The 12175-nt window shown below is 33.2% G+C and overlaps 2 long non-coding RNA genes and 1 pseudogene across 4 annotated transcripts; 1 reads left to right on the top strand and 2 right to left on the bottom strand.

Annotated features, from left to right (window-relative positions):
* The first annotated feature begins 377 nt into the window (after window positions 1-377).
* On the top strand, window positions 378-1584 carry LOC110873678 (annotated as a pseudogene).
* Window positions 1585-3738: 2154 nt separating this feature from the next.
* LOC110871460 lies at window positions 3739-8933 on the bottom strand. Of its 3 annotated transcripts, none has more exons than XR_004864437.1 (11): window positions 8524-8933; window positions 8153-8441; window positions 8013-8061; window positions 7238-7324; window positions 6916-7093; window positions 6782-6839; window positions 6596-6696; window positions 6258-6367; window positions 5698-5876; window positions 5364-5481; window positions 3739-3968 (listed from the first exon to the last, which is right to left on the bottom strand). It is a non-coding gene; the product is annotated as an uncharacterized LOC110871460 (long non-coding RNA). The 3 variants fall into 3 exon arrangements; XR_004864436.1 differs by having other exon boundaries at window positions 3741-3968; window positions 5667-5876; window positions 6787-6839; window positions 8524-8931; XR_002553754.2 differs by having other exon boundaries at window positions 3742-3968; window positions 5667-5876; window positions 8524-8930.
* A 358-nt stretch (window positions 8934-9291) lies between these two features.
* LOC110871461 lies at window positions 9292-10176 on the bottom strand. Its single transcript, XR_002553756.2, has 3 exons — window positions 9697-10176; window positions 9501-9596; window positions 9292-9398 (listed from the first exon to the last, which is right to left on the bottom strand). It is a non-coding gene; the product is annotated as an uncharacterized LOC110871461 (long non-coding RNA).
* Window positions 10177-12175: the final 1999 nt, after the last annotated feature.

The raw sequence follows: 12175 nt of genomic DNA on the forward strand, positions 1-12175 counted from the left end.
GCAAAGCCAACTGTATTATTAGGGATCCTTTCAGAAAAATTTTTCATATGAAGATGTGACTCTTCTCTCGAAATAATGGAAAAAGCATCTTTTACTGTAGGAAGAGTTTCTCTAGTTAAAAGATTAGTTCTCACAGACTGATATGTACTATCAAGACTCATCAAAAATTGCATCAGTTAAATTGTTTAGATGCATCACAAGTACATGAAGGCAAAGCAAGTAACTGATCAAGTTGTTTCCATATGCAATTCAGTTTATGATAATATTCAGAAACAGGCATGCCACTTTGTGTAAATGAATTAATTTTTTGATATAGATTAAACACAATACACCCATCAACTTTATCATAAGTTTCCTTTAAGTCTCTCCACTTTGTGTTATTGTTTCTTGGTGCCGAAAAGATCGAAAACGGGTAATCAAAAACCGTCATGGTTACCACTTCCGTTACATGGAAACTCACTCACTATGACGAAAGTCTCAACCGTTTCTCAAAAAAGCGGAACCGCAAGCTGCATCTCGTTAGTGTCGTGTAACCTTGGTAGAACCTTTACATTTCAAGAAATCATGGAAGCAACGAACCGATTTGATGAGAATCTGCTTCTTGGAGTTGGCGGTTTCGGGCGGGTGTATAAAGGAACAATGGAAGACGGGACCCACGTAGCGGTAAAACGAGGAAACCCGAGATCCGAACAAGGGCTTGTGGAGTTCAGGACCGAGATCGAAATGCTATCGAAGCTTCTTGTGATGAACGGTCGGAAATGATTCTTGTTTATGAGTACATGGCTAACGGACCGCTACGAAGTCATCTTTACGGGACCGATCTACCGCCGTTATCGTGGAAGCAACGGCTCGAGATTTGTATCGGGCCTGCTAGAGGTCTACATTATCTTCACACGGGTGCAACGCAGAAGACAATCCACCGCGATGTCAAAACAACCAACATATTACTAGATGAAAACTTTGTAGCAAAAGTCGCGGACTTCGGGCTCTCGAAAGCGGGCCCGGCTCTCGACCAAACCCATGTCAGCACAGCTGTGAAGGGTAGTTTCGGGTATCTCGATCCCGAGTATTTCCGAAGACAACAGTTGACCGAAAAGTCAGACGTGTACTCATTCGGGGTCGTTTTAATGGAAGTTGTCTGTTCAAGACCTGCTTTGAACCCGGTTCTTCCAAGAGACCAAGTCAACATTGCCGAGTGGGCGCTGACGTGGCAAAAGAAGGGCATGCTGGATCAGATCATGACGGAAACCTCACCGGAAAAGTGAATCCGGCGTCGTTAAAGAAGTTCGGTGAGACCGCGGAGAAGTGTTTGGCGGAGTACGGTGTTGACCGTCCTTCGATGGGAGATGTGTTATGGAATCTGGAGTATTCGTTGCAACTCGAAGAAACGTCGTTGGCGTTAATGGAGCCGGATGACAATAGTACGAATCATATCCAGGCGATCGCGTTAACTCCACTGGAGCCGTTTGAGAACAGCACGAGTATGGTTGATGTGGCGCAGTCCGGCACGGATGAAGAGGCCACTAGTGCAGTGTTTTCCCAGCTTGTTAATCCACGAGGAAGATGATCGAAAGTCCATTTGAAGATGATGTGGTTTATTAAGGTTTTATATGTTATGTCTCTAGCATTTATTTTTGTAATCACTTATTCCGTGATCAATTATACTAAATGTAGGCCAAGAGAATATGCTTGCTTGATGTTCAGCTTTGTCTCCAGCATTTTAATCGCGTATTCGTGTTACATGGAACATTTGTTAAACGATTGATCGAAAGAAGATCAAACATGTGACATCACATTGTTTAGGAAGCCGTGACACTACGGCTTGTGGCTGGAAGTCGTGATTGTAGTCACATACAAAGATCAAAGATGAAGAGAAAAAGAGGTCAAAACATTAACGACATCACCATCAGCAATGCACCATGTTGATGGATCAGTCACCACAACCGCAAACACCGCTGTCCACTAGTTTCCAAGGTGGCCAAACATGAGAAAAACGAGAACCTCTTTGACAAAGGCAGTATGAATTTCAACAAAAGTTGACTACTTTGAGGCGATCATTAAAAAAGGTAGTCAGCTTTTGTAGAAAGTCATACTGCATTTGCGATGGTGAACTTCCTTTTTCTCCTGCTTGACCACCATGTAACTAGTGAATGCAGTATTGGTGCTATTCGTTGACCACTAATGAAACTAATGGATTCCGGTATTGGTGCTCCTCCTTGGCCACAATGGTGGTGTTTGTGGTTTTGGTGCCTGATACACCACCATGGTGAAAATGCTAGTAGTGAATTCATGAATGTTTTAACCTCCACACTCCTTGAAGCTGTTTTTGAAATGCTTGTTCAATTCCCTTTCAATGAATGTTTGGCTGTGAACATATCAAATGTGGAAGCAAATCAATTACTATGTATGCAACTAGGTTATCACCCGCGAACTTCGCGGGTAGAAAAATTTACTTTATATTAATCGAACTATGTCACTAAATAAAATAAAAATACATGTTTTCGAACGTAATTTGTTTTATAATTGTTTTGAATTGAAAGTTGTAGTCATTGGGTTGCGAGTAGGATCAGAAACTTCAGGCAACAACCGGAGGCAGAAACTTGCCTCACTAAACGACCCATGACACAAAAAAAACTTTTATTTTTATAATAAAATATACACATGGAGTTGTTCGAACCTGCAAAACAAACTCATTTAATTAAATTTAGAAATTAATTAAAAATTTAAATAAGAAAATATAAACAACAAAAACTTTATTCATTAAATATACATTATATATTTTTTTAATAATCATGACCAATCGAAATATAACAAATTAGTAACATGGATATTAATATGGTGTTGATTGTTCCAATTTTCAAATAATCACATGCTTATTAAAAAAATCCATTAACTTTGAAGGCATTGAACTGACTTGCTAATGGTATTCATTCATACCTAATACAATACGCTAATCAATAAATAAAACACACACTAAAAAACCATTCAGATAATAATGTTAAAAATAGCAAGGAAAAAGAAGAAAACAAAGAAATCATAACTTTCATGAAATTAAAACTTCTACATACAGAGAAGAGATTTATAACATCAATGAAAATATTTTAGAAAATTAGGATACTGAACTTTGCACAAAATTGATAGAAAGTCTAATGATTGATGAAGTAACAATAGGGTATTAAATAGATCGTATTAGCGTATCTTTTAGACTTCGGAATCTATTTGGGGCGGATAATGAAATATTAAAATGAAAATATGCAGTTAGCATAATAAAAAATCTACTATGGGGCGGATGGTTACAAAGAAGAGTACACTTCACTTGAGATAAATGACTTCTATTACGTAAGCGTAACTTTTACATAGTCATGTCAGCATGTTTTCAAGTGAGTTGTATATAAGACATGTATGTATATATGGAGTTTTAGTCCTCACAAATGCCAACCAATATGTCAGCATTCACTTTCAACCAAGTAATTGCTTCGTGACCTAATTGAAGGCTTGAAGCAATGACTCGATATGCCACACGTAGTATAACACTAAAACTTACAACAAACTGACCTACCAAACTATTTTAAATATATGAAGTTGCAGTGATCATCGCGAATGCATACATTAGCTTCATGTTGCCTACATGTATTTTCACGTAAATAAGTTACCGAAGAGAAGTCCACAACGATGGAGCGAACTAAGAATATAGATTATTTTTAAGGTAGGCACAACCATGATAACTCCAACTTAAACTAAGAATATAGATTACTTTTAAGTGAACTGTTGACTCAATCATTCAAAACTCTATTCAAATGTATGCCATTTAGTACTCAATGGTAACAAAACACACAACAAAGTGAATCCATCATGGTGCCTCCTGCAATTGAGGTGCCTATATAAAGAGGTACTGCAGAAAACATAGATTAAATCAATCGGCTCTGGATCTTTGGAGAATTCCTCAAGTAGAGATATACATTGGTCATCTACAAAAATGGTTTATTAAGGTCAGAAACATCAAGTTTTTCATAAAAGTGTCCCGAGTCAACCCAACACAGCCGTTTTGACCCTAAAAACCATGTTTGACTACCTACCCAATATAGTCCATTTTCCACCAAATGTTATTAAAAAGTATAGAAGATTTTAGAAGCATGGTTACCTTATATTTTTGGTTTTTAAAAATGTGGCAATTCTCTCTCTCCCCTTTTCTCTGTGTTAAATTATTCTTTTTTTTCCTTTTTCTTTTCCTTTCAGTTTTTCGTTAAGTATATAATTCAGTTTATAACAACCTCTCATTTTTTTTATACTTAAATGTGAATCTAATAAGTTCTGTTCAAACTTATTTGTCTATAATCAACAAAATCTCATATAACCAGCAATTTCATGCACAATCAAAGGTGTCACAATCAAACACATACATCAATCAATCTACACACTTTCTCAAAACACAATCTCTAACATCACTAACCTGTAGCAGTAATTCAAAACCCCAACATGTGTTGTGCACTCACCAATATCTGCTACACACGTCTCACTTATTCATCTTCACAACTTTAAACACATCTTATCTAATACCTTATGCCAATCAACAAAATCTAATATATCAATCAGCAATACAATGCACAATCAAAGACCTCACAATCAATTTCAAACATCAATCAATATACAAAATTTCTCAAGACACAAATTCTAATATCACTAACCTGATGCGCTACTGCTCAATAATGTGTTGGTGCCATGAAAAACTTCATAACCCTAACTATTGTGTTGTGCACTCATTCATATCAGCTACACACGTCTTACTAATCCATCTTCACAACTTCACACACATCTCAAAACACAATCAATCATAGACATCAATAAATCTACACACTTTCTCAAAACACAATCTTTAACATCACTAACCTGTAGTAGTAGTACAAAACCCTAACTAATGTGCTGTGCACTCGCTAATATCTGTTACACACATCTCATTTATTCGTCTTCACACTTTCACACACATCTTATTACCTTATACCAATCAACAAAATCTCATATATCAATCAGAAATACAATGCACAATCAAAGACCTTACAATTAGTTCCAAACATCAATCAATCTACCCATTTTCTCAAAACAGAAGTTACCGTGATATGGAATGTTATAGATAACTGATTGCTATAATAAAATAATTAAGATAAAATATATGACTATCAACCAATGCTTCAGTAAATCACTTTTTTGTTTCTGTAGAACAATAACTTTCAGCATTCGGATTAGTTAATTAACCTGTTACTGTGCAATACTAAACCTGATTAATAATGTTTGACTAAACCAAACACCCCCTCCTTAAACCCCAACGGGAAAGACTTCATTATTTTTTAAGTAGGAACGGAAATAACCTTGAACAAACACTTGTTGGTACCCAGGTGGAAAGTGATGGTGATCGTGTCATAGTAACCGCAATGTTTCCACCCATTTCAGTTGGATTAGTAGCCGACTTCATTCGTATAATCGGTTCTACACAGAGAAATAGAAAAATTATATAAATCACCACACAACAGTTTTAAAACCCGGTTCAACCCATAAGAAAACAACATCACAACAATAGAATTGAAATACATCACCTTAATAAATAAATTTAAAGTCGACATAAAATTATTTACGTGAAGTGGGTTTAGAAATTACTGGGTCGAAATATTTACCAGACTTGATGAGAGAAATACTGAGCCATACCACTGTTATTCTCTCCTACATCATCGACACAGAAATACGGATCCAACCTGAGCTCTTTGCATCTATCCCAAAAGAAGTCCCATTTCTCTTTAATCCAACCGTCTTGATCCTCTGCTGTAACCGCTTTACCATCACTAATGCAACATGCATTATGTAAACCTAATCCGCAACTTGTAAAGCTGCAGACATCGATGTGTTTGCAGATTGAAAATCAAATTTCAGTTAACAAAAATTATGTTTTTGACCAGTTGACTTTGAATTTATGTAAAATGCACCATAGAAACATTAGAACAATAAAATAATGATACTTGACATTTTCTTATACCTAAGACTTCATTATCTACTAAATGCAGACTTTATGTACTTTTCTTTGTGAAATTACTATGTAGTCATTACATTCTGTACAATGGCTTAAAGTTTTTACCATTCTTTCATTTCAAACCAATGAATCAAGTTCACATTTTTCAATGACTCAAAGTCTCATTTAGCTATTATATCGTATATGAATATGCATATTTCTCTCTTTGATCTAGAGAATATACATTCAGAAAGTTACCAACCAATATTATAAGGAACGTCCTTTTGAAAGCTTCCGATCATGCTTACTATTCGTGAGTGATTCATGCATGTAATAATACTCAATTAGCCAGATTAAGCCAACTATTTTATGCTGCACAATCAGAATCAAGAAGTCCAGTTAATAGCCAATCTTAAAATAGTCAAAATTGTGAAGATAAATTACTTCCAAGTAAATTGTCTGGAAAATTTCATGATATAGCTTTGCTACCTTGCCATGCCCAAACATAATATTGTGAAACTCCATATAATCAAGCTTTAGAAAATCGAATTCAAATTAAAATAAGAAAATAAAACGTCTTTCCACACAGTTTAACCAGACCTGTAGGATCAGAGAAATATGCATTTTGCCAATCGAGTTGAGTTCACTGATGGCTCGAAGGCTCGAGTAACCGGGTCATAACTTCTTGCTGTTGTTGAGGTCTGCACCAGCATAAATAGCATGTCAAAAAAGTCTACATTGACAATCAATCATGTAAACTAAAAAGTACGAAAGTAAATGTGTTACCCAACTGCAGATGACATAATAAGAAATACCCACATCAGCACCAAATGCCAACCAAATGCTGAAAAACACATTGTTTATTAACGTTATAAATTGTTCAATAATGTTTTATAATTGAATATTGTTTGAATATATACCTTTTGTCTTTTCTCGAGACGATATCAGAAGTGTCCTAAAGCCAAGAGTGATACATATGACCAAGAATCAAACGGTGTTCATAAGCATACCTCTAAGAATGCTTCTCCCTTCATTTCTTCTCTATGGAAAATTTATAAGCTTACTGAAACACTATTAGTTTGCCTCTGGTCATGTTCACTTGCAAAAAAGAATAAAAAAATAATAAATAAATAAAAAAATACCTGATTGATACAAAAGAAACAAACAAAAGTCCAGTTACAACATCTCATTTGCTTTCAATAAAGATAAAAAATAGATGAAGGATTTATATCCAAGTGATACCTCAACTGAAGGATTTACTTTAAGATGAAGGATTTATATCCAAGTGATACCTCAACTGAAGGATTTACTTTAAAGAAAGCAAAACACCTATTGCAAAAAAAGGTAGAATCTTTTAATTAACGTATATCTAAACTGAAAACCTAAACTCCAAACCTTTTATTTCCAAACCCTTTTAATTCTAACCGAATTAAACATCTTGAACAACAAAAAATGGAAGATTTACAATAATGGTCGACTTCAAATTTAAATTTAAAATAATGATTGACTTCAAAATTTAAATTCTGAAAATCAAATCACTAACATTCAATCCCGTAAATTAAGCAAACTTATTAGGAAAGTCTAACCTTGCCAAACAAAATTGATGCACCATTTATTTATATAAAGAGATACCTTAATTTAGGAAAACCATATAATACTAAAATTTAAGGAAATAACGAAATCTTTGATGGATTATAATTAATACATGTTAAAACAGTACAAAATTTATTAGAAACAACCCAAATATTCAAATTTTAAAAATATCATAGTTAGATTTGCAAAAAAAAAAAAATATATATATATATATATATATATATATATATATTTACAAAATTATACACATCAGCATAAACAATGAAACCTAAAAAGGGTTGATTGACCACCTTTGAAATTTTTCCTAAATAAAGGGTTAAATTTACCATCTCAGAACATCCATGAGTAAAAACACAGCTGTCAGTTAATCCGTCCATCTTAACGTTATAAAATCTATCTGCTAAATAAAGGGTTGATTGACCACCTTTGAAATTTTTCCCATAAAATTGCCTCTAAAATTCATCAGCCATGACCTGCAAAGGTAGTGATAATTAAAATTAAAAACCCAATATACAGAAAGAAAAAATTATTAAACATACTGATTGTATAATATATACTACTTACAATAACGTTTATCCTCAGGTGTGATTTTGGATATAAAGCAATTTTCATGAACAAATAATTTTAACACCGAAAGAAAGAATGATGATGGTCCAAAGGACTAAAACATAAGATAGTCATTTTTTTATACAACTATCCCGAACAACTTTGGTGAAGCCATCACCAAGTACAGAGCCCAAATCAGTTTTTTCAGTCTTACAAACCATAACTTGTTGCCATCAACAATCTTAACAGATTCTTTGTAAGGTGGTTGCTCTCCCCACATCAATGAAGCATAGTCATTATGTATTTGCTATGAGTTTAAGCCAAAAAAAAAGACATAAACATCAGTTTACTTAAAATTTGATTACTAATTAGAAAACAAATAAACATACCAAAAATAATGGGTCATCTTCCTCAATAAGCTTAAAAAATGAAGGATTGTTGTTACTCTGATCCATATCTAGAAATTAAATATGAAGGTTTTTTAAAAATTAAAACGGTAAACTATTTATAGAAACAAACTTATAATATCGGGAGAAACTTCTAAAACAAATAATTAAAAATGAACGGTTTCAAAAAAAATTTAAAACCTATTTATTTTTAGAAACACAGTCAATATTCTGTAAAAACATATCACACACTAAAAATTTACATAATCTTTAATGGATTCAAAATTAACACAATATAAAATTTATGAGTTAATCATGAAAAAAGAAAAACAGAAATAATAAACCAAAACAAAGAATCATTAATACATATTAATACAATTCAAAATTTATTAGTAAGGCGCTGTTTGGTAGTCTCTGAATGGTCATTAAGAGGCTATCTCTTAATGGAACCATTAAGAATTTTACCAATGAGAAGTTAGAAAAATGTGACATGTGATAATTTAACATTCAGAGGTTACCTCTTAACCATTCAGACTTGAGGTTACCTCTTATTTATGCAGAGGTTTTAAACCATTAAGATGTAGCATCTGTCATTAAGAGGCTACCAAACAGCCCCTAAAAAACAAAGATTTTCAAATTTCAAAAAATATCATAGTTAGATTTGCCAAAAAAAAAAACAAAATAACTTAAAAATTATAGAGATTAGCATAAATGATGAAAACTATCATTATACCGGATCAAAAAACACCAAAAAATCGATAAAATTAAACTTATCTCTTGTGTTCGAAGAAGATTCAGACTCCTGCAGTTGCATAAAAATTAGGATGCTTGGTTAATGAATGATGAAAACAATGGTTTTTCCTGAATTCACCATGTTCCTACAGTAGTTTTATAGGTTACTTTTATAAGTCAAGCATACACAAAACTAATGCAGATAACTATTTAATTAACAAAAATGATAAAGGATTTATAATTTATACCATCACTTTGTTGCTCAATTGTTTGAATTTCTCAAATACCGGAAGCTTTTGCTGCATTTGATTGAGAATACACTTCATTGTTGCATCCACCGTGTTCTGAATTAAAATCGACAGCAAAAAAACATTCGATTTAATAACAGTTATTTAATTATACATAAATAAGTAACGAAATATACTTAGAGTGACAATTTCTAACCTGCATCAGCAGAATCTGATGATTCTTGTAAACAGCCTTCATAGCTTTTAGTCAACCTTTTCAACCTATATAGTCATTTTCTCTTAAATTATGTTTTACATTTAATTTAATTTACACTTTTAGTCAACCTTTTCAACCTATATAGTCATTTTCTCTTAAATTCTCTTTTACATTTAATTTAATTTACAAAAATGGCCATAAAGACTCCAACTGTATACAATGTACAAATCCATGTAAACCAAAAACACCACTAACGAAGAAAAAAATGGCATTTCACTTAAATATGTCATGTTTTAAATTCAATAGTAAAATCCTAATTATTACAATGTTATAGATCTTATTCATTCCCAGCTTATAAAAATCTCAAATTATATTCAGTAACATCCTAATTATTACAATGTTACAGATCTTATTCATTCACAGCTTATAAAAACCTCAATAAATTATCAAAATCCAATATACTCTAGTTATCCACTAATACCTACGCCTTGCAGGATTTAACCCGTCACAACTAAAACAAAAATTTTGCATAAAGTTTACCTATGTTACAGGACTACCGGTCGTAGACGTGGAGAACTAACCGCTACCGCTGCATCCTTCTCTTTTGGAGATGGTTGTTTCGAATCCTGAAACCGTAAACAAATTTCAAACTCACACAATCACAAACAATAACCACCCATAAATCATCGAAAAAACAGATGCAAATCTACGATTAAATCAAACAAACTGAAATAAAAGCTTCGAATCCATCATTCAAATTGTTATAGGTCTGCAATAATTTACAAAAACCTAATCAAAAACCCTAGCCGCACTTCACAAAACATCAATTTGTAACAAATTAACGATCTACCAAATCATACGCACGTCATTCAATTTGCAATACTATAAGCAGAACAACAAAGAGAATAATAACTGATTCTGCAAAGATAAATCTGTGAAATTGACAAACGAATTGATGTAAACAGATAGTATGTTACCATTTGTGGTTTATTTGAATTGAGATTGCTGGTTGATTTGAAGGTGAAATTGCTGAAATTGGAAGTCTAGAGAGAGAGAGACAGGTAGAGAGAAACGGCTGAAAGAATGAATTAGGGTTAGGAATTATGAAGGAGAAAGATGCTTTTATGTGGATCCATGAATCGGGTAATGGATGACCCAAAATAATTCGGATCCCGCGTGGTTTGAATTTGTGTGTATTTAAAATGGATTCCCTCCCAAAATCAACCTCCACTAAACCAATGGATGCCACATAAGCAAAATGGCTCCACCATTCAAAGACAAATGGCCCAAATCATCTCATTTATTAATATATATAGATAACGTAACAAATCAATCAAGACACAATGGGTTGACTTTGATTTAGGTCAAACAATGTAAATAGGATCACCAAATTGGTTTGCAACCCATGACCTCTTGTTTGTAAAAATAGGGTTTAGCACTATACCAGCTTTCCTTTTCTTTTTATGTTGTCCACCTAATTGTATTTATGGGGTCCTTATAAATTTTAATATAATTTTTTATAAATTTTAATATACCGGATCTACTAATTTATTTAAAAACATTGGGTCCGGGGACCTGTCCCGTACAATGTGGGTCCGCCCCTGTTTGCAACCAGTATACAAAAAAGAACCCATGCTTAAATCTTAATCACCTAACTAACAACGGATGTAGGTTTGTAAATTATTCAAGAACCTAAGAACCTTGTGTAAGGAACACCTTTCATCCTATAATAAACTTAATTAGATTACAAATATAATAACCATATGTCCATACGAGTAAATAATCATAATAATAAGGTACCTGTATTCTTTTGGAGTATATGTCTTCCTCTCTGTTTTTCATCCATTAAAGGCCAATTCAAGCATTTGAGTTATGCAATATATAACAGGCGTACTTAACCCCTGATTATATGCTTTTCTGTTTCAAAATAAGTTAAACTTATTAAATTGCTAGCTCCTTTTATACAAAAATCATGCAACACTTCTATAATCGAATCATATTTCGTTTTTCAAATATATTTTGTAAAAACATGATTATGATAGGAAGGATCAATTGTTTTCATTAACCTAAGAGCATCTCCAATAGGAGGATTTGTTGGTGTTTTTAGGGAGAGAGAAAGTGATGTGGAGGAGAGAGAGAGTGATGTGGAGGAAAGAGGGTGTAGATATGTTTGTGGTGAAGAATGAGAAAAAATGGAGAGAGAAAAGTTATGTGAGTGTAGAGAGGAGAGAGGAGAGAGAAGAGAGGAGAGAGAGAAGAAATGTGTTTGTGAGAGGGGCAAGTGAGAGAAAGATGGGGATTGGTTGGGCAAGTGCCACCTTAGCATTAGAAAAAATATGAAAAAACATCTCTTATTGGAGATGCTCTAACTGATTTACTTTAATTACGCAAAGGTATAAATTGAAGAAATCCTTCATATAAATTGTAAATAATGTAGAATGAATGGCAATATCTTCTTAAATAATTTACATTTTAAATA

Source organism: Helianthus annuus, chromosome 8 (genome assembly GCF_002127325.2).
Source record: "Helianthus annuus cultivar XRQ/B chromosome 8, HanXRQr2.0-SUNRISE, whole genome shotgun sequence".
Classification (NCBI taxonomy): domain Eukaryota; kingdom Viridiplantae; phylum Streptophyta; class Magnoliopsida; order Asterales; family Asteraceae; genus Helianthus; species Helianthus annuus.